Source organism: Bicyclus anynana, chromosome 19 (assembly GCF_947172395.1).
Source record: "Bicyclus anynana chromosome 19, ilBicAnyn1.1, whole genome shotgun sequence".
Taxonomy (NCBI): Eukaryota; Metazoa; Arthropoda; class Insecta; order Lepidoptera; family Nymphalidae; genus Bicyclus; species Bicyclus anynana.
In genome coordinates, this window is record NC_069101.1 from 10,807,810 (window position 1) to 10,832,167 (window position 24,358).

General features: G+C 36.3%; 1 protein-coding gene across 3 annotated transcripts in view; it reads left to right on the forward strand.

Moving 5' to 3' along the window:
- Positions 1–24,358, forward strand: part of LOC112045107 (rap1 GTPase-activating protein 1) — a 391,775-nt gene that overhangs the window by 134,497 nt on the left and 232,920 nt on the right. The window lies entirely within an intron of this gene.

The window sequence follows — 24,358 nt, forward strand, 5'->3', positions numbered from 1 at the left end:
ATCTACCCCTACCCTACCCCTACCTTACTCCTACCCTACGGCTAACTCTAACCCTTCCCTACCCCTACCTTACCCCTACCCTAACCCTACCCTACCCGTACCCTACCATACCCTACCCTACCCCTATCCTACTCCTCCCCTACCCTATACGTTCCATATCCTTCCCCTACCCTACACTATCCCTACCTTATCCGTACGCCACCCTACCCTACCCTACACTTTCCCTAAATTACCCCTACCCTACCTCTTTCCTACCCCTTCCCTACCCCTATCCTATCCCTACCCTCAGCGAAATTGGTCCAGACTTTTGTGCGTGGTGTAATGACCAAAAGTATATAATTTCCCAAGCGACTTCTATGCTAATACTATAAAGAGGTAAAGTTTGTGTGGTTGTCGGGGGTAATCTCTGGATCTACTGGACCGATTTGGAAAATTCTTATACCAATAGAAAGCTACATTATTTGCGAGTGTCATAGGCTATGTTTTGTTCTCATATTCACACGGGAACGGGAACCACGTAATTGAAACCGCGGGGCGTCATATAGCGGCATTTCTGCGACTTTCAGAAATTTTGTATTATCTCCGAAACTATATAACTAATTGACATACTGTAAAGGACAAATCTTATCTCTATAATATCCTTGTAATTATTAAATAATTTATTTTGATAAGGATTTAAGCACAGTAAAGATATTACAAGCAGTATAATAACTCGGCCGTATTTTTGAAATAAATACCTACTGCCGCGCGGCACGTAAACATGTGATAGGGCTGCCCGCCTGCAGCATTTTAATTACATTTGCTAACTTTGTGTTTCCACTTAGTTTTGTGATTGTAAATAAACTTTTTTTATATAAACAAATAAAATACTTTGTAAATTGTAGTAAAATGGGAAGTGATAAATAAAAATGCGTGTTTTTTGATTGGTTGATTTAATTAAGGCTGATACTACGTCAATGATCTTGAAGGATTGGTCGTATTCTTAAACATATTTATTTCGGTGATGCCATCTAGGTATTACCTCCACACTACGTGAACAAATAAAAAAAAAGATAAATACCTTCATGAAATTGTAGTGATTTAAAATAGATAATGAAACAATGAACAAACGCACTAATTGTCCCTACGATACGATAGTTCCCCTAGATTTCTCTAGGATGCCATTATCAGATCCTGACATGAAAAAAATGGGACTAACCTGAAAGAATATTCATCCAAACAAAAAAGAAACGGTTTACAAATGACGGAAATATCGCTGTAAATAGGATACGATTCTTTTTGGAAGTCGGTTAAAATTCTTGTCACCAATGCCAAGCTGAGCAAAAGTTTTATGAGCTTGCACATTAAAGTGCATAAAATCCGCCATTTTGATTTTTTAAGAACTAAGTTACCCAGTGACACTCGGCCTATCTAGACGAGTCTAATGACATACATTTATCAGTATGTGTGCTTGGCAAATTTGTTCGTAACACTCCCGAAGGTCGGCGCGGTCCGGGAGGGGGGTAACGATGCCCAGCGCGTACGACTTCACACCCGCGCAGTCCTTTACTCCCGTCGCCCGCATACAACAACAAGTCATAACATTCAAACACATACTCCTCCTTTGGGCTTCGCCGCAGTCGGGTAACAAAACACAAATGATCCGAGCACAGTCACACAATACATTGTACAAGCAGTCGAGGTTTTAATACAAGCTTATCGTACCTACTGTATCGTGATTCATGAACCGCGTATAGCTACATATTTCAATCGTGTCAATCACTTTCCTTTACTCCATTCACTTTATTTACTAATCCAGATACCTACCTTTATTCTGGAGATAAAAGGAAATACCTTATCCATTAAAAATACAAGATTATGTACCTACCTACTAATAAGTAAATTTATTTTAAAGTTAACCTTTCAGAGTTTCCAGGTAACTTAAAAAAAGTTATCTCTGGATGGGATAATTTTGAATTCATGCATCCAAAAACGGCACAGTATTTCCTACTGGTCATAATTAAAAAATCTAATACTATTAATACACTTTACTCTGTTAATACACCGTGCGTTCGTTCGTCACCGCGGCACAGTCGCGACTGTCTTCACCCTACGATCACCCCATGTTCAAGGAGCGTAGGTATAGCTCGCGTTTCGACCTCTAGTATGAAGTCCAACTACTGGTTGTAATATCTTTTCTGTGATTTAAGTTTAGTTGTGTAAATAATGACGTAAACCTTAGTTTAAAATTTAAATAATTTATTAAAGTACTAAAAGTACTATATCTGCTAAAATATAAAAGATAGATATATGGTGTCGCGGACTTTTTTGTAGAACTTTTAAAGATTCAAAAAGCCTCCATACATTTATTTCAGTTATACGCAATGGTTGAGGCAGCGCATGCGAATAAGTAAGTTTTTCAGTCCGACCTGTAAGAGAAAACCCGCGATAACTCGGTAGTTAAATACGATACCAATATAAAATATAGCCTATAGCACTCCCCGATAACGTAGCAATCTACTGGTGAAAGAATTTTTAAAATCGGACCAGTAGTTCCGAAGATTACCCCATTTTAAAGAATTGTTACAAACTTACAAACTTACAAACTTTACCTCTTTATAATATTAGTATAGATATAGATTTATTTATTTTGCTATCATCCGCGAAAAGTCGACGAACCCATGCGACAACGTCACCCAGGTCCGACAAAATACTCTCGGATGATAGCAAAATAAATAAATCATTATATAATCATGATGAACTTCCGCAAAGTAACGCCTGCTTCTATCCAATATTTAGTAAAATGACATTTCAGTGAAAATGATTCGCGGATTCACGGGTTTAGGATGATAATGTTAAATTCATAGACGGCTTAACGTGCTATTTGAGGTACGGGGGTGTAATACCACCCATTTCTCAACAGAAAGAAACTGAGTATCTCATAGCCCAATCCAGGATTCGAACCCAAGACCACATGGGTTAACCACTGAGGCAACGAGACAGTCACACAGATGAGGTGCCGCATAAAAACTAGTAAGACATGTTTACTATAAGCTATAAGGTAGGCCTTGTATCTTCATAAAGTTCTTATCTCACAATCGAATGAAAGGCATCTATGATGAAATAAAATACAACAAGATTATCAACTCCTCTTTTTATCTGATCCTCTCGACGTTACCTACAATCGATTTAATCTGAAATCGAATCACTACGTCACTATTATCGATTGCAATCTGCCAAAAGGTCATTTACCTTTCGAATCTCTACAATGCCAAACTCTTCCACGTTCGCAAATTTAAAAATTAACTATGTTACAGGAAACTAAACCTTGATGGTTTGGTGTTAAGGTTGTTGTAAACGCAGGGGTTATTTTAGAAAATACTCGAGCCCTTTTTAATTGATGTTATACACACTCGAATCGATGTTTTTCACGCACTGTTGCTTCGATTATGTTAATTCGCGTAATACGGTCTTAAATCAACATATGAACTAGATGTGCGAGGGGATATAATTATTATTATTAAGGAAATCAAGTTTTTACCTGCAGTAGTAAATAAATTATTTTGTTTTTTTCTTTAATTTCGGCTTGATTTAATTAACAGTTTTATTGACAGATAACACGATTTCATGAAGCTTAAATTCGTTATATTTATCGAAAAAAGAAGAATATTTTATTGATAAGCCTTAATTGGGTTGAGCTTGAATTCACCTGCTTATACATTTTTTTGTCAACCTAATTTAACGGTTTAAAAGGCTTCCTTACTTATAGTTATGACGAGGGACTTTAGTGCCACCAATTCGCTCCAATCATAGTTTGAAGTGCTTAAGTTAAGTAAGAAGTTTGGCTATTTAACGATCATTATTGGCAAAAAAAAAAATTAAACACACATCACTGTTCGCGACCAACGGCTTAACGTGCTCTCCGAGATACGGGGTTATCACACAACTAACTTCCCAATTCCGGAGGCTGAGAATTTTTACGAATTTATAAAAAAAAAGCTCGAACCTACAGTACCGACGTGGTACCTGGCCTATTTATGATGAAAAAAAATACACAGGTTATGATTTCTGTAACACCTTTCCATTTTCCGAATGAATGGAATTAGTGTAAGCCGGTAAACCCTCAAAAATAAAATATCAAGCTAAAATGACCGAGCGTCGCGGCTTCTATATGTTAATTTAGGCGCTGCAAAAAAAAACAACATTCATTACATTTTTGAAACTTGCGACAAAACCCGTGTAATCCCGGTTCGCTTTTTTGAATAGCATCACAATCCAGTGGTGTGACAATGAGGGGATCAACCCTACATTTTAATTCAAATCCCCAAAATCTGAATGGGCGACCCTCGAAATTTTCGATTTAGTGGTCATCGTAACCCGACACTTCAACGTTATCGCGTCGGATGGAGTCAAATATCCGACGCCATTAGGACTTGTTTAAAATTACACGCATTGGAAATAAAATAATTGAGCACTCAACTCGCCTTTGGGCGACGCAACCGAGTGGGAGGGCGGACATTGACACTAATTTCATTCATAAAGATGATATTAGCATGCATTAAAAGGTAACTACTCAAACATAGTTGCCGAATGGACGCTTTAGACCAGGGTTTCTCAAACTTTCGGCTCCACGAACACCTGTTTAAATTTCCAAGTGACAGGGAACCCATTACTAATCCTAACGACCCTCCCCCCCCCCCCTCCAACAAAAAAATAAATTTGACTGGGTGTGCTTGTTTCTTGTCGCAAATGGATTCAATTTTAGGAGTAATTTTGGACAATTTTAACCTCAATTCTGAATCTGTATCAGTTATCAAGCCACCATTACGTAAATCATGTCGCGAACCCCCTGCCGTCGAATGGCAAACTCCTAGGGGTTCGCGTACCCCACTTTGAGAAACCCTGCTCTAGACACGTAGAACGGTTCTGATTTCCTTAGTTAGTTTAACATACGACAAGATGATTACAGATTTCTAGATCGACAAAGTGTAAATCCGATGTTGTTATCCGGTTAAACCGCAACACAGAAATACTTGGCGACAGTTGCATTGCTACAACTTTTGGTTTGCTGATGCTTCTGCAGTATCACACACACCAAAACACAAAACATCTGTCTGTACACCTTATTACTCTTACGACCAAACCTAAACCTCAAAAAGTATATCTATATCCGATGCTCCAATCAACTTAATACCAGAGACGTTGAGAATTTAATAAAAACGTTCAAATGAATCTGAAAGTAAATCCGTGACATTTTATCCCCTTTAAAAATGCAACAGTGCCGAAAAACTCCAGATTTTTTAGCACGTCGACAGTGATGGATCATCTCCCTGACGTAGCGTGTCAAATCGACAAAAAATTCGCAATTGCAATGCGACTGAACTCAATCTCATAACTCATTTAATTGGAATAGGCTCACTGTCAACGGTTTATGATGAATTATATTGTGCATCAAATATTTAACAATATTGTAGACAAAAATTTATTGGCATCCTCAGTGGCAATTGCAAACGTGCAATTGCACGTTGTAGAGTCAACATCTCCTGAGAATGCTCCGGTTTCGGGGTGAAACGTACATAGAGAGTATTTTGTCAGACCTTATCGCATGGATTCGTCCTCTTTTCGCAGATGATAGCAAAATAAATAAATTATTATCTACGTATTCATGATGAACTTCCGCAAAGTACGCTTGCTTTTATCCAATATTGCAGACGATGAAAAATCTAAAAAAATGTTTATGAAACGTCAGTAGAACGTAATTAATAAAATCTATTGACCTATATTGTGTGGCATACTTGTCACATGTTTTCTTTCTTCTCTATGAGTGGGACTTAGAGACTCACGATGCTGCGCCATTGCAAGAATTAAAGGAAAAATGAAGGTAAATGAGTTTAACCCTTAAAAGCTGCAACGGTGTTTTTACACCCAGGTGACTTAGTTTTGTGACTATAACTTTTTTCGTTTTTAACGCAGCGCCTAGAGGTATTTTTTATTCGTGTAGTCTCCTAAGTATACAGTGGCCCTAGAACAGACGGGAAATAAGTTTTGAGCGAGACTTGGTTTCGAGATATACTCGCAACCCGGTGTTTTACACACATTGTTGTCATAATGGTATATAAAATCGTTGAAGCCTTTAAGGGTTAAGAATTGTCAATTAAAAAAAAAACATTCGATATGCTGTCCACACAGACATAAAAAGTTCTGATGTTCTGAGCTTTCCAATTATTATTCAAAGAAGTCTGGTTTGATTGGTCAATTCAAAGAAGATAAGCTGACGGTGATAAAGAATAAAGATGAGAAAAGAAGGAAAGTACCCCAAATTCCCCAAACAGCCCCAACATCGGTTCAAGTAGTTATAAGCAAATGAATTTAATCAGTTAACAATTAAGTAGGCATCTTTGTATGGAACTGCAGAGCCACTTCTGATATTGTTGCCAAGAGATTATTGTAGTGCGAACAGAAGAGCTTATCGTATTGTTTTTTTTTAATTAATAAAGCTATTCCAACCAAGTGGAATAAATTCTTTTTTGTACATTTTCCTAGCTCTCGAAGCACGAATCTGTTTCCCAGTAACCTAGTTTCATTCATCTAATTAATCACGTCCCACTTGTAGTGCGACCAGCTGGGAAAACGGATAAGATAAATAGTCCACCGTTGCATTGAAATGAATGCGATTTTGTTTGAACAGCGATATATGATCTCCCTCTAATTCATGAATCCCTAGTCTCTGAATAGAAAAGAATAAATCGCTTTTCGTGTCTGTTTGACGTAGAAGATTAAACTTTGTCAACTTATTGCTTGCACTTGGGAGATTTTCTCGTACTTACCTGAAAGAACATTCCTAAAAATGTTACCTTAAGCTCTCATTCGCACAAGAGTTTTTTCAACGAACGTTAAAAAAGCGTTTACATACAACAAATGGATTTCCAAGTATATGTTCACACGACAGCGTTTTTAAAACAAGACGCTTTTATATTTTTCGACGGCCCGTGGCGCAGTGGTATGCGCGGTAGATTTACAAAACGGAGGTCGATCCCCGGCTGGGCAGATTGAGATTTTCTTAATTAGTCCAGGTCTGGCTGGTGGGAGGCTTCGGCCGTGGCTAGTCACTACCCTACCGGTAAAGACGTACGGCCAAGCGATTTAGCGTTCCGGTACGATGCCGTGTAGAAACCGAAAGGGGCTAACTTGTTAGGAGGAGGATGTGGATTTTCATCCTCCTCCTAACAAGTTAGCCCACTTCCATCTTAGACTGCATCATCACTTACCATCAGGTGAGATAGTAGTCAAGGGCTAACTTGTAAGGAATAAACAAAAAATATCGAGCAGTGTTGCATTTTCAATTTTGAACGTTAGAAACAGACCATATGCAACTTAATTTGCTACGCCCGCCAACGCTGGGTTTTAACGCATTGCTTTTTCAACTCACGTGCAAATGAGGCCTTAGAGGTTATTATCTTTAATTAGCAATTAAAGCAGTTCATTAGGAAGGCGGTAAAGATTTAACATCATCATCAAAATCATTCTTAGCCGATTAACGTCCACTGCTGGACATGTGTCTCTTAAAAGGACTTTCAAACACCCTGCCTGGGTCGCCTGTTTCCATTGGTAGATTTTGTTTTGCTGATACGTGACTGTCGAAAAATTTATAAAATCGGTCCGGCAGTTGGGAGTCTATTCACAACAAACAAACAAACGGACAAAAATATGTCCTCTTTATAATATTACTGTAGATATTTTGTTAAAGTAGGAGCTGGTCCAATTTACCTTATAATAAATGTGAATATTTGGATGGATGTCTATTTCTCAATCACACCTGAGCAGCTTTAACGGATCTGAACGCTTGACATAGAATAAACACATACTAATTTTAATGCTATTCGTTATCAACCCATATCAGAGTCTCCTCCCAGAATGTGAAGGGTTAGGCCAATAGTCCACCACGCTGGTCCAATGCGGATTGGCAGACTTCACACACGCAGAAAATTAAGAAAATTCCCAGTTATTTTCCTTCACCGTTTGAGACACTTGATATTTATTTTCTTAAAATGCACACAACTTTTCAGTGTGCATTTTAAGATATTAAATATCAGGTTAAAATGCACACAACTGAAAAGTTACACACACCCTGCGGAATCGGAGACAGAGGTCATATCCAATGGGCTATCAACACTATATTTCTACAGAATCGGGATCGATGCGAGTAAAACCACAGGGCATAGCTAGATAGCTATAAAACACGAGGCTATTAATGTGTAACTCAGTTGCATTCGTCTAATTAATCAAGTCCCACTTCTAATGCAATCGAATGGGAATATGGATAAGATTAATAGTCTCTCGCTGTAACGAAGTGCTGTGCTGAATTCAATTTGATCTTCGATTGGCAGTTTAATAGCATCAACTTTACAGCTGAATGTTTTTAATATTAATTAACCAACTTCAAAAAAGGAGGAGGTTCTCAATTTAAGGCGTATGTTTTTGTTTATGTTTTTCACCTTGTAACTTTTTCATTTCTTAACCAATTTTGATAATTTTTTTTTTTTTTGAAAGAGTATACTTTCAAATTTTTGCTCTCTGTGTAGCTTAGGTACACCAACGGGGGTACCAAGGAAGATATAGACAGGTTATGAGGTTATGAAAGCAAAGGGCCGTAGTCTGGTGGTCTAAGTTGCTTTCTAGATCTCTTAAGCACAGGATCTTTAACAGAAACAGTAACGTCAAGAGTGTCTTCCTATATTGCGGGAAGTAAACTAATCACCTCATCCCTTATAATGTAATAATGGTCGTTAAAATAGTCAAACATTAACGCCCTAATATGCCCGCTAATCCCCAACAATGAACCCTGGCCCTGTAGTAAGCTGTTAAAATAGGCTAAAAATGATGATAGAAGCAAATTAACAGACGCATTCACGTCAAAAAATAAAACAAAGTTAACGACCTTAAAGGGAATGCGTCTCATAGGAACTGCATAGCCGTACAATAGGCTTAAAAGAGCCATTGTGCGTCGTGTCTGACTTAATACAATCCATTTAAACTCTTTGAATTGTGCGCCTGGTATGTCTGAAGGATGAAATTTAAAGGTTACTATGGAGCATTATGTTCTGTATTATTGAGGTGTCTGGGATTCCCGTGGAAGATTTATCTCTCATCATTGTAGGGAAGTGAGTGACATTGAGATCGATTTTAGTCTTCATTAGATCATGGAATGTGTTAGAAATCCAGTGTACCTTTTGAAAGAAAAGTCAAGTCAAGTCAAGTCTTGTTCAAAGTGCCTAATTTAGAAAAAAATCGGACGGCAATCATGCCGACTTCAAAAAAGGAAGAGGTTATCAATTCGTCGGAATATGCTTCATTATGTCATTGAATTGTGCGTCTAGTCTGAAGGATGAAATTTTATGATTACTAATTTTATTTGCTACAATATTGATAATAAAACAAACAGCGAAAATCCCAGAGAAAATGAGATATTTACAAAAATTTTGTGACCTTTATCCTCAAACTTTAATAGGACACTTTAAGGATAAACCTTAACTAAGGTGTCCTATTAAAATTTGAGACAACTTTTAAAATTCCAAAATACAAACATTCATCTGGGTATCTCGAAGACCTTGAGATACCCAGATGAATATTAGTGAACTTACAAATGACTTACTTATGACTGGATCATGAAGATGTAGGTAAAAAGCTTGAAACATATTGTGTCATTATCATATCTATTACAGATGTTTTGAAAGTGCTTGTAAACTAAGCCTAATTGAAATAAATGAATTATAACTTATGACTTAACAAAATAGTAAAGAGTAGATAGTATTAAGTTACCCCATCAAATGACATTATGACGTGTACATTAGTTCCTCAATAGTCTGCCACACAAAAGGCTAATAGATGAACAACCTACATTCAGATAATAGACTTTCGACTGAGAGAAATGGCTCTCTTGTCACCTTCTCGTGAAAAGTAGTATCGTCACATATGTGAAAACATTTGAAGTATTCTCATTGTCTAGCATACATACAGACCTGCATGTTCCTGTTCCTGTGGCAAGCTATGGAATATCTTTATTCCGAAAAATTCACAGTAAAAAAAAAATCTCGTCCTAGTGATTGGGTTGTTGGTGTTACATCCCGTGTCTTCGAAAGCATGTTAAACCCAGGTTATTATTGTGGTTTGTATGGTTATCCCAGGCTTTATCAATAATACCTGACCGTTACAAGAGTAAAATCAAATTGCTTTCAAGTTGCTTTTGGTCTGCCATATCTTTGCTTTTACCTTAGGACCTCTGAAAAGACTGTTCAACACCCGATGTTCGGCGTAAAACGTGACTTATCTAATTCAATTTCCTGTGTTTTATTTATTCAAGCATAGGAAATTAGTGAGGGTTCAAAAATCACACAGCCGTGTGATTCCAGGTTTACCATAAAGCAAGACAGTTTTTACATTACTGATCTGACTTAAGGATCATGAGCTTGAGCAAGGGACCCAGAAAGAACTCCAGACTGTGCGCAAATTTATGTGGCGTTGCTTTCATTAGTCTGTTCTCTATATCTACCTTGAGTGGGCACCTCTTTGTCTTTGATGTAACTAAAATACCTAAATAGCATAAACGGTTAACAGTCTCCAGAGAGACATTAACTAATACCAGTGGTGCTAACGTGCGAGACCAGTGAAGAGAAATATACACAAAATTTCGTCCAATTACTATTTCGTACCAAAGCAATGAAAGAGAACAATAACATGAACTACCTACTGACTACTTAATTGTACAAATCTTTCATGTGTAATATCGCCGTATCGAAAGCCATACATCTTTTTGAATTTAAATAAGTGTTCCAAATTCAAAAGAAATAGTGAAAGTTCATTGACACCAACCAAGAAAAAGGGGTGGCGATCGTTTAATTGTTTTGGCTCTTTTGTCCTGCTTTTGTGAATATTGTTACGCACTTGCGACTCGCTCCACCTTGCTGTGGACTGCATCTTGCTGCAAATTATAGAGGGGGCTCCGAAATGGCATTGTTTTGGATTTAAATGCTACATTACCGTTGCAACGAAAAGGTAGATTGTTAAGCTGGGAAAAGAACAAAGAATGTTATGTACAAACCCGTGTTAAAATTACTGTTTTGGAAAAATAACATAATTTAATTTAAAAATGAAATTTAATTTGGAAACTATTTTAAGATGAAGGCAGATATTTAAACAACTACCATAACATTTGTTATGTAATTGAATTGAAAATGTAGATCTATGATAAAAAATGATATTTGAGACAAACAAATGCGAGTATAAAGGACAAGTAAAATGTTAGATATTAGTAGAAAATTTTTATTACATGTAAATGGGTGTAAAAAATATGATGATTAAAGAAGCTAAATTTGATCAAAGTATTTTTATAAGTCCTCGGTTACGTGACAAATCGAACACAATTACTTTTTAAAACCTCACTGCAAAAAGAATTGAATTTTGTATTAAACCACTATCGTCTAGAATTATGAGTATAAAAAAATTCGTTTTTGTACAACACTAGTGGTTACCAGACATGTTACTAAGCAAAAGTCAATCCTATAACGTCTCATCAATAAGATACCTTAACAAATGGATTTTTGAAACATTTGAGTCAATATCTTGGCAAAATTACATTGTACTAGTATGCCACTACGAAAAGCCAAAAACCCGAAAGTGTTTTGGGAATGATACAAATATGAGACAAACAAAAAACACTGTACAGGTAATATAAAATAAACATTTAAGTGAAAGTTGTGAATCCTATAACATCTCATCAATTAGATATCTTAACAAATGCATTTTTGAAACATTTGAGTCAATATCTTGGCAAAATTACATTGTATATGCCACTACGAAAAGCAAAAAATCCGAAAGTGTTTTGGGAATGAGACAAATATGGGACAAACAAAAAACACTGTACAAGTAGTATAAAATAATAATTTAAGTGAGAGTTGTGAATCCTATAACATCTCATCAATTAGATACCTTAACAAATGCATTTTTGATACATTTGAGTCAATATCTTGGCAAAATTACATTGTACTAATATGCCACTACAAAAAGCCAAAAACCCGAAAGTGTTTTGGGAATGAGACAAATATGGTACAAACAAAAAACACTGTACAGGTAATATAAAATAATAATTTAAGTGAAAGTTCTAAACATTTTCACATCACACTGTATCACTATCATTATCTTGGTCATATTAACATCAAACTGCGTGATATAATAAACTTAACTGTGTGAATAACAGCATCCCTTTGTGCTGTATTGTTGTTTTGTGGGAACGAATCAACTGGGTCATGTGTACCGAAATTTCTATTGTAGACGCCATTGTCCGAAGGGTTAATAAGTATGCTCTTCTTTAGGGGATAAAAGGAGTGTCCATTTTCAAGATTAAGTTTATTCATAAGTTGTCTAGTAACGTCATCAACCCATATTCGGCTCACTGCTGAGCTCGAGTCTCCTCTCAGAATGAGAGGAGACTCGAGCTCAGAAGCGAGAATGTCTAGTAAACATCATAGTTATTGTTTAGATAATCCCACTAGCTATCATAGACATACTATTGTCGCTTTTAGTTTCGGCGTTACAAAACATCTACTTATGTATGGTATATATTTTTTTAATTTGAGTTTTATTTTTGTGTAGTAAACTTGCTTTAGAGTTCGTCCGTAATATCACAAAGCTTATTTATGCCTCCAAAGAGCATCGTTGTGTTTTTATTGAAAGGGTATAGGTAAATAAAGCACACTAAACTTTCTTAGAACAGCCGCAAGGCGCGCATTGTACGATTAATTTTCTATCAATTGAGCCCTGCTAGCTGATCGATCGATTCATTAACGCGCATATTACGAATAAAATATTTTTTTTCAATTCCTTCAACCGCTGTATCACGTAAATGGCAATACTTATGAAAAAAATTGTAGATACATTTTTTGTAGAGAATCGGATGATTTACAATTTTTGTCTGAACTATTTTTGCTGTAATCTCACCGTTTAACTGAAAAACGTAAAAAAACAAATTTTTGGAATTTTTCACCATCAATAATTTTCAAGGGCAATACATGGGGATTTTCACAATTCATTTTTAATAGTATTCTGAACATTCGAACCAAATCTTAGCTATATGGGAATTATTGTAACCTTCAAAGTAATGTCTCAAAATCGTAAAAATATTATACTTTTCAGGAACTGAACTTACAGAAGTCCATTAAAACGGATTAGAAATGAGAAAAGCACAACAAAAATATCTAGAAACCTTAGGGGCTTAACAGTATTACACCTAAAGCACTTACTTTTCAATTAATGTGCATTTCCACTCTGCGCTGGGCTTAATTTAAATCACCAAGAGATTGCTTTGCAGCACCACTCCTTGATTTCATGAGCTGTAGAGATTAAATGACATTTTAGACAGGAATTTATTTTTACCCAATTAAGTTTTCATCAATCAATCATTCGTAGCTCAGGCATTAAAGGAGTATTTAATTTCTGTAACAATTCTTTTATTACAAGAAGACTGTCAAATTCGATTTTATGCAATAAACTTTTTAAGCTATTTGTTTTTACAGACTTGGTAAATATCAAATCACTTGTTTATAGCGACGCTGGTATAAATATCTACTGGCTCAGTAGACCGATTCTATTAACAGGAGTCTCTTTTTCAAATATTAATAACTCAGGTAAAATTGATGAAAAAAATATTTATTTACTACAATTATACGCATGATTAGAACACAATAAAACTAAAATTGAAACTAAGACTTAAACAAAATAACTTCGATACATCCAACGGCCTAAATTGTACCTACGGTCGGTACATCATTATTAATAATTTATCTTTCAGATGCCGAGACAACTACTTCCATGAAATTTTATCATTAAGAAAGTCATCTTCATACTAACCTTAAATAACCTAATAAACGTTTTTCAACACATTGCTTAAACTTTTCATTATGAGTTAATGAATTTGTGACTTTATTGCATAAGTAAATATAGTCTAAACTCTCACAAAATTTTGTAACCACGATCAAAGCCCACCTTAAAATTCCGCACAGTTGATTGTAGGTTATGTTGACCACAAAATATTCTACCTGTATAACGCTCGAGCTCGTTTCATTAATGGGCTTCCTACGGGGTTTACAATAACCACCACTTATGTGGCTCCTGGTATTTTAGAAGGTTTCATCATGGTATAATTATTTCGTATCGGCTCGTTCCCTTATGAGAGATCGTGCAAAAACATTTCGCTACGGGCTGTTTGAAATTGCGAAAATAAAGGCTAGTGCCACTAGTGCTTCAAATCAGCTCTCGAGTTGTGTTTTAGAAATTGGAGAATAGACAGTCTTGAGGAATTGATAACAAAAAAGAGGATACATAAATTTAACGTTTCCCACACTAAATCTTGAATTCAAAAGTAAAAGTGTTAAAACCAGCTTTATCCATTAAAAATTACATGGCTCAGCTAATAGTGACATCAATACCTACTCGCTTGTAAATATTTTTAGCTATCGATTAATACTTATATATTAGTTCCTAAGCCTAAGGTTGCCTAGAAGAGATTGCTACTAAGCGATAAGGACGCCTATTGTATTCTACTTTTTCTTATGTTTCTGTTCTGTTTTTTTTTAATCATTGTGGTGTACAAATAAAGAGTATTAAAAATACTTAAAATCTTAACTGTAAAAGAATTAAAAAAAAACAATATATAAAAAATAAAGATGCCTATTTCCTACAGTAAAAAGTGAAAAATAACATCGTAGTTATTGGTCCCTATGACCTGGATTGGTTTAAAGTCCGTGCCAAAAAAAGCACCGAATTGCCTCCTATATGAACTCTGTTAAAAATAGCCAATTCAACAACCGATAAGGGAAAAATTATTCTAATGGTATCCATAATATCACAGCGGTCAGAGGACGGCGGACCAGTTTCGAATATAACAAATTTTGAAGGCAACAAACACCTTGCGTGCAAAAAATTCTAATTTAATATTTTTGAAACACGTTCTGATAATGCTAATGATGTATGCATCAAAAGTCGGTCAGGTCAAACACGATCATGTTCTCATCAGAAACGAGATACAAAACGAGATTAGATTACAATTGAACGTCAGGTAATAGCTAACAAGTTGCAGAAACCGGCCAATATGATAATAGGAATGCAGATGCGAAGTTATTTGTTAATCTCAATGAGAATATTAATGGAATAAATTAAAATTAGTTTTTTATTTATTTTATTAACTGGAAATATTAAATATGTGTAATTCTTGTTGACTTTGAAGAATTTATTTAAAAAAAAATAGTTTTTTTAATGACCCATTTCTGAGCAAATCTCAGTCCTTTGTAAGTGAAACGTAGATCCACGATATTCCTTTGCGTTTAGGTTATTAATAAATAATTAATGTTTTATTTTGTAACAAACACTATCAGATTTTAATAGTAATAAGTTAATTATAAAGTCATAACTTAATTTTCGAACTCTATTTTTATACTGATAATGAGAAAAAATTAAAACTGCTATAGATCAAAAATGGTGTCATATCGTGGCGTCTACCAAGACTTCATGTTTCATAAAGTTAACCACTAGTTAAATAATATACTGCCGACCATTTTTTCTTTAATTTTTGGGCACGGTGGCCAATCTCATGGCAAGATTAACCATGTACGCAGGAGATACTATAGTGCACAAGTGTGTGCACAAGCACAGGTGCACTCTCTATTTCTTCACTTTCATAGTCCGATAGACGGCAGACCGTGTGAAAGACCAAGCGTAGGACCAACGTGCTGGCACTGGGGTGTACCAACACCGCCAACTTTCCAACTTCTTGCGCGTTTGGAACCCTCGTAACTTTAATTTTAAGTTTTCGAATAATTAAAAAAATAATAATTAATAAATTATTATCACCATTAGGTATCTTAAGTTTAATATTAGTACCCTGACGTTTCGAATGAGCTTGTAAACTAAGCCTATTTGAAATAAATGAATTTTGACTTTGACTTTGACTTTGACAGGCTATTATTAAGATAACGTTTGTTTTTTGTTGGCCTGAGCCGGGGTTCGAACCCTGGACTTGATTGTCCGTAGCTAAACCAACTAACTGCGAGAGTAATGAGGCAGTTAAATACAAACTATAGGCAATAATGATATTAATTTTTAATTTTGTTCGTTTCAGGTAAGTGACAACATCCTGAGCCTTCCAATATGCATTGAGAGTGGTCGCCGAAAATAGTCCAGTTTAAAAACCGATTGCTTCTCAAGGCAATATCTTAGAGAGATTTGCCTGCCGCCATATAAAAAGGTAAGAAAATACGTACAGTAAGCAGCAATTTGCGTATGGAGCGTACCTAATGTGTACCATATGGATAACATTACTCAATTCAATACTTATTCGTATTATACTTGTGTTATACTTGTGTTATTGGTATTTTTATCTTGAGAATTATGGTTTTGAAGTTCAACTATTAAATAGTTACTTTACCCCAGGAAATCGGCAATTTTTTTATTCTTTACAAGTTAACCCTTGACTACAATCTCACCTGATGGTATGTGATGATGCAGTCTTAGACTGCATCATCACTTAATGGAAGCGGACTAACTTGTTAGGAGGAGGATGAAAATCCACACCCTTTTCGGTTTCTACACGGCATCGTACCGGAACGCTAAATCGCTTGGCGGTACGTCTTTGCCGGTAGGGTGGTAACTAGCCACGGCCGAAGCCTCCCACCAGCCAGACCTGGACAAATTAAGAAAATCTCAGTCTGCCCAGCCGGGGATCGGACCCAGGACCTCCGTCTTGTAAATCCACCGCGCAACGGAGGCCGTCAAAAAAAATGCTTAAAGGCTTAAGAAGTTGACAGTACAAGCCTTTGTGTATGTAAATTAAAGCAACGTTACTGGTTGTTTAATTGTTTATTGTGACTCAAAAGAAACCTTTTGGCATAGACACCCGTTTATCAACAAACTGTCTATTAGCAACCACTCATAAACCTTGTTTCGCTCCTTTAGTTTAATATACAAACGCCTAGCTATTGCAACAAAACCCAAGCCTACATCCTAAAATAGAAAATCCATGTTTGGTGTATGTAGTACCAAAATATTTGTAGCTATATCAAAACACCGTATATATTACAGAAAATCAAATGAATGAAATTTCTGAATACTCTACATTCATGGCTCAAAACATTTGTTCAACAAATTGCCTATCTACATCAAATGAATACAGTGGCAAAGGGCCAAAGACATTGCAAACAATCCCCGTGGGTAATTTTGGACCGTTTGAAGTCCCATGTCGAGTTAATTACAGGTCAAACTAGGTTATGACCCTTTTCAAGTTTTGGAAGAATGGACCAAGTGAACTTTGTTACTTGGAGTCAGTAATTTGTGAGGTCATTGCCATGGCTTACAAATGCCCTTAAATGTACTCAGATAAAGAAACAATTATTTTGAGAAGTATTACTACAATTTGGTTCTTGATAAAACTTGAATAGGGATGATGACAGTTTTTTAAATTGTATATAAACTAGCGGACGCCCGCGACTTCGTCCGCGTAAAATTATTTTTTTCAGGAATCCCTCGGAAACCATGGATATTTCCGGGATGAAAAGTAGCCTATGTGTTAATCCAGAATAAGATCTATTTCCATTCCAAATTTCATCCAAATTGCTTTAGCAGCCGCAGCGTAAAGGAACAAACATACACACACACACAAACTTTCGTCTTTAAAATATTAGTGTGATAGCGATCATGCTTTCGCTTTCGCTTTTACTTATGTACACATCTTCCCTACCCCTACCTTACCCTACTCCCTACCTAAACCTACCCAACCCTACTGTGCCCCTACTTTTCCCTTACCCTACCGCTAACCCTAACCCTACCCTACCCTACCCCTGCCTTACCTCTACCCTACCCTTACCCTACCCCTACCTTACCCGTACCCTACCCGTACTCTACCCTACCCGTACCCTACCCTACTCGTACCCTACCCCTTCCCTACCCTACCTCTATCCTACCCTTCCCCTTCCCTATCGTACCCCTACCACTACCCTACCCCTACACTACCCCTACCCTACCCTACCCTACTCGTACCCTACACCTTCCTTACCTTACCCCTACCCTTCCCCTACCTTTAGCAAAATCGGTCCTGCCCTTTGAGTGTGGTGCGATGACCAAAGGACTATTTCCCAAGAAACTAAAGAGGGGTAATCTCTGGATCTACTGGACCGATTTAGAAAATTCTTTTACCAGTAGTAAGCTAAGTTATTTGCGAGTGTCATAGGCTATGTTTGATCTCCATATTCACACGGGAACGGGAACTACGTACTTGTAAGCGCGGGGCATCATGTAGCGGGATATCTGCGTCTTTTAGAAATTTTGTATTATCTCCGAAACTATTTAACTAATTAACATACTATAAAGGGCAAATCTTATCTCCATAATATCCTTGTAATTATTAAATAATTTATTTTGATAAGGATTTAAGTTAAGTAGCATAAATAATGACGCAAACCTAAGTATATAAAATTAATAATTTTTAAAACACAAAAGGTACTATATCTGCTAATATATAGAAGATAGATATACGGCGTCGCGGACTTTTTTGTAGAACTTTTAAAGATACACAAAGCCTCCATACATTAATTTCAATTTTACACAATGGTTAAGGCAGCGCATGCGAATAAGTCTGCTTAAGAAGATTTTCAGTCCGACCTGTATGACAAAAACTGTGTTAAATCGGCTAATATATATGATACCAATATAAAATATAACCTATAGCACTCCCCGATAATGTAGCATTCTACTGGTGAAAGAATTTTTGAAATCGGACCAGTAGTTCCGAAGATTACCCCATTTAAAAAATGTGACAAACTTACAAACTTACAAACTTTACCTCTTTATAATATTAGTATAGATTAAGAGTATACTAATAGTAAAGCAATTTTGTAAAAGGAACAGGGTATCTGCGATCATTACTTTCGAAGCTACAGGGATTTAAACAGTCAGATTTGCGGCGCTGCCGCGGATCTCTGAAAAGCGCCCCATACAAAATGGCTTGAAATAATGACGTCATAGGCAATGTAGTGATCGTTAGATTTGTATGCGCGTTCAAACAAAATTACTAATATCTTTGTTATTTGTGCGTTTATGCTTATAGTTCATATATTAAAAAATGTCACATTTAATGTAAGGAAGCTAAAACTGTATGAATTTTCATCTAATTACGATAAAATATTTTTAATAGATTTTGAAATTTTATAATCTCATTTATTTTGCAAATATCCAGATAATCTTTGCTTTTTATGTATAAATTAGTTAACATTGACCCTATTTACCCGAATGTATCATAAAAATCAATATATTCAAACCTAGTCATCATCCCCATTTGGTTTTTGATAAAACTTGAATTGAAATACTTGAATTAAAATACTTGAATTGAAATACTTGAATTGAATTGCTTGAATGCGATCTTACCTGACGTTAACTGGTGATACAAACTGGGATAAGTGTATGACTTTCATCATCATCACTAACAACCCACTTACTCACTGTTGAGCACGAGTCTCCCCTCAGAATGAGAGTGGTTAGGCCAATGGCCACCACGCTGGCTCAATGCAGATTAGCAGACTTCACATCCGTTGAGACTTATGAAAATTCTCAGGTAAGTATGCAGGTTATCTCATTATGTTTTCATACACCGTTTGAGACACGTTTGGAATCCTGTCCAGTGTCCACCTCTAAATTTTCAGTGTATCAATATAGTTTATTTAATAGGTATATTGAGTGCAGTCAGTAGTTGCAGGGGGCGTCAAATATCTCTATGGTACCTATGTCTTTGTCTGTATGATGGTAAGTAACCTTAATAGAAATATCAAGTTATGCTTTATTATCATACTTAGGTATCACTCTTAACATACTTACCAGTATGCTTCAAGGAGCACCGTAGAAACAAGCCCACGACTTGAGACTTGAGACTTGTGATACCAGCAAACTTGCCAGGGCTGCATAATACATCCAGCAATTCCCTGTTACTTGATGTCATCGGTCCAACTATTGGGGGAGGTCGACCAACACTGCGCAGTACGTTTTCCAGTCGCCCTTTGCCACTTCAGCTTTGCGACTCAATGAGCTATGTCAGTGACTGGTATCTACTCATTTCTATAGCTCGTTCCATCGCCCGCTGCGTGACTGCTTCTTTTTATGAGGCCCATAGTTAGCGATTAAGTCTCATAACAGTCTAAACTAAAATATAGGTAGTACATGAAACTTCAATTATCTAAAGTTGTGCAATTTCTCAATTTTAAACTTTGTCGTAGACAATAAAGCTCGCAGTTCGCATCGTTTCCTGCTATAGCTTATAATAAGTTCACGTGTGTTTGTTTTAATCAGGTTTCACACGTGCTTCGCTTACGACATTGTAGGCGTGTGCCATAAGTGGCCGGAACGATTAGTAGCAGTTCCTAATATGGTGTTGCTGTAAGAAATATTTCTAACACAATATTGTTTCTACGAAACAAACTTGAGATTTTTAGGGTTCCGTAGTCCACCATATCTATCACCGTATATATTACTAATCTCTTAAAATTTCGCCATTAACAAAATCGTAAAATAAAATCTTGAAAAATGTTTTTTTAGGGTGCCTCCCCTATATGTAAATTGGGCGATTTTGTTTTACTCGTTTATCTCAAAGTGTGGGGTATCGTTGGATAGTTTTTTAAAAGGTATGACGGGTCTACTACCAATATTTTTTGATTTGGGGATCCGTTTTTAAAATACTCATTAAGGTTTTATGAGCAAATTTTTGTTGTTGTCAAGTGCAGGTAGAGAGGGCTCTACCTGCTAAGTTGTTTATGAATATGTGAAAAAAATTACAGAAGTAGGATATAATGAAATAAGAAGGAAAACTATAACAGCTAAGCTAACTATAATTGCTACTTAGCAATTGCCATTTAAAGAATTATAGTCAACCAGCTTAAAAGACTCCGGAACACTACAATTGCATACAAAGTCAGTTGGCAATTAATTAGATAAAGTTGTCAGTAAGATAACCCATACTCTGTTAGAACTGAATTTTGGCATAGTCTATATTCTATAAATTTGTAGAAAGAAAATTTGAAAAAAAATATTTTCCCAAGATGTAAAGATTTTTTCTTGTGTTTCCCATAGTCTGTGTTATTGATAGTATGTATCGATGTCGGTATTTTTACATTTTAAGAGTTTAAAGTGCTCTTTTAATCTACGGAACCCTATACAGCGCGTGGCCGACACGCACCTGGCCGGTTTTTTTATTCTGTTAAGTGGCTACCTACTTGGAAACTTTTAAATGAACTAGCTAATGTTTAAGGAAATGATCGTATAAAAAAAACTATTAAGTGCAGTATTTAACCGATTATTATTATCATAAATCGTACCGGAACGCTGAAACGCTTGGCGTCGTCGTTGCTGGTACGTAATGTGAAATCAACATGATCCAGGTAAATGTCAAATTTTAAGTAGTTTAAGATTTTTAAAGTGGTTTTGTTTCTATAACGAACATACAGACAGACAGACAAAAATTTTACTGATTGCATTTTTGGCATCAGTATCGATCACTAATCACCCCCTGATAATTATTTTGAAAATATGTTTCATGTACACAATTGACCTCTCTACAGATTTATCATAAGTATAGAATATATAGATTGTCATATACTACATACATACACAAGCTTTCACTTGGACAAAGACTAAGAAAAAAAATCATTATTATTACTTTATTTTACGACAACCCATGATCCACTAAAAAAATAAATACTGCACCAGAAATGTCAAAAAACCTATTAAGCACTTTATCGTTCCAATTAGCCCTATAGAAAACAAAACCTCACCATTAATAACCCTCAAAAGTCCACAGGTGGTCGCACAGCACAGTGACCCGGATTTCGTACCCGCGGGACTTCCCGACCCCATTCACGATAATCTTTTCATCTCGCACTCAAATTAGGAGACTTTATCTCGATATGAGACATAATAGGGCGAATAAACTAACGATTCGCTTAAGGCTATTACTTCTGTAAATGTTTCACTTATTTAATACTAGCCTACGACTCCGTTTGTGTAAAATTCCTCCCCTACCATCCTCTTTTCTCTCATTTCATTTTCCTCCGCAAAATCATGGATTTATTTGGGATAAAAAGTAGCGTAAGTATATATGGTAATGCAGTATATAATCTCTCTCTATCTCAAAATTATCCAAATTGTTTAAGTAGGTAGCTCGTGATGGAGTAACAAAATCGCACACAAACTTTCGCTTTTATAATACTTATTAGCATATGTTTCTTATGATATTAGTTTGATGCTATGTGACAAAGTAGGTCTATAGATTAGCATTCTTTAAGGACACTATTATACTATTGTTATGAGACTATAAAAGATAGACATTAATAATTTTACCATCGAAGATATTTTTATAAAATAGAGCAAAAGTTATTATATGTTATATTTTGGAAGACCTCTCCGTCGAATTTGGTAATGAATTATCTAGGTTTGATTTCCGACTCAAGTCAATATAGATTATTCACACGTGGTGTCCGTAATTATTTACCATCCTAACAGACGTACATCAAACATCTTTAGACTGCTTCACTCAACATCAGGTTAGATCGCAAGGGTTAACTTGTATTAGAAAAAAAATATATAGTTCGTACGTAAATGGTATTATCGCCAATAGTTCCAAGCAAAGCTAAAAGCATTCAACAATACATTCCTGTTTGCGTGAAGGTACTTAGGGAGGTCTCCAGCTACGAGTAGATTATCGTGCCACATTAGTATGCGTCGCGAAACGGAGTGAAGAGGCGTGTAGCATCAGCAAGATACAGTGACTAACACACGACTAATGATGCCCCGGTGAACTGTGGAATACATTACCTAAGTAACGGCGTACAGGCTGCAGCCCTTTGTTGGGCCAGTGGTTTTGCATTCGGCATAAACATATCGTTTTAGTTGCTACTGGTTCCGCATCTATGAAGTCCTAGTATTCTTCGATGTACGGACATTTTAGCTACCTACTGCGGAAATAGAAAAATATTCATTATTTCATAGTCAGACCTAGTGAAGAGGCGTGTAGCATCAGTAAGATACAGTGACTAACACACGACTAATGATGCTCCGGTGAACTGTGGAATACATTACCTAAGTAACGGCATACAGGCTGCAGCCTTTTTTTGGGCCAATGGTTTTGCATCCGACATAAACACGTCGCTTTAGTTGCTACTGGTTCCGCATCTATGAAGTCCTAGTACTCTTCGATGTACGGACATTTTAGCTACCTACTGCTGAAATAGAAAAATACTCATTATTTTATAGTCAGACCTAGTGATAGGCGTGCAGCATCAGCAAGTTACAGTGACTAACACACGACTAATGATACCCCGGTGAACTGTGGAATACATTACCTAAGTAACGGCATACAGGCTGCAGCCCTTTGTTGGGCCAGTGGTTTTGCATTCGGCATAAACATATCGTTTTAGTTGCTACTGATTCCGCATTTATGAAGTCCTAGTACTCTTCGATTTACGGACATATTTTTAGCTACCTACTGCTGAAATACTTAGCAAAATATTCATTATTTCAAAGTCAGGCCTAGTGAAGAGGCGTGTAGATTCAGTAAGATACAGTGACTAGCACACCACTAATGATATCCCGGTGAACTTATGGAATACATTGCCTAAGTAACGGCATACAGGCTGCAGCCCTTGGTTGGGCCAGTGGTTTTGCATTCGGCATAAACATGCCGTTTTTGTTGCTACTAGTTCCGCATCTATGAAGCCCTGGTACATTTAATAAACCACGCTGCTTTAAAGTGAAATGTCGCGTAACGATCATGGGGGCATTTTAACTACTGCTGAAAAAGAAAAAAAATACTCATTATACCATAGTCAGACCCAGTGAACAGGCGTCTAGCACCAGCAAGATACATTGACTTAACACAAGACTAATAATGCCCCGGTAACCTATGGACTATGTATTGAAGGAATACGTTACCTTCAATAACGGCATACAGGCCGGCCCTTTGTTGGGCCAGTGGTTTTGCATTCGGCATAAATATGTCGTTTTAGTTGCTACTGGTTCCAAATCTATGAAGCCTTGGTACATTTAATAGCTTGGACCTCTCTTCTTATAAAAGTGGGTACTTAACAATCTCTGTTAGAACATTAATTAATATCGGAACCGACGACTTAACATGCTCTTTGAGGCAAGGCCAATTTAACATTACTAACTTCCTGGTTCAAGCTGCTAAATGAAGAAGAAAAGTACTTAACATTTCATAGCTTGATCCAAGACTCGAACCTATGATCCGAGGCTATATACTTAAGCTAAACACTGGAGCAATGAGGCTGTTACCATCAGC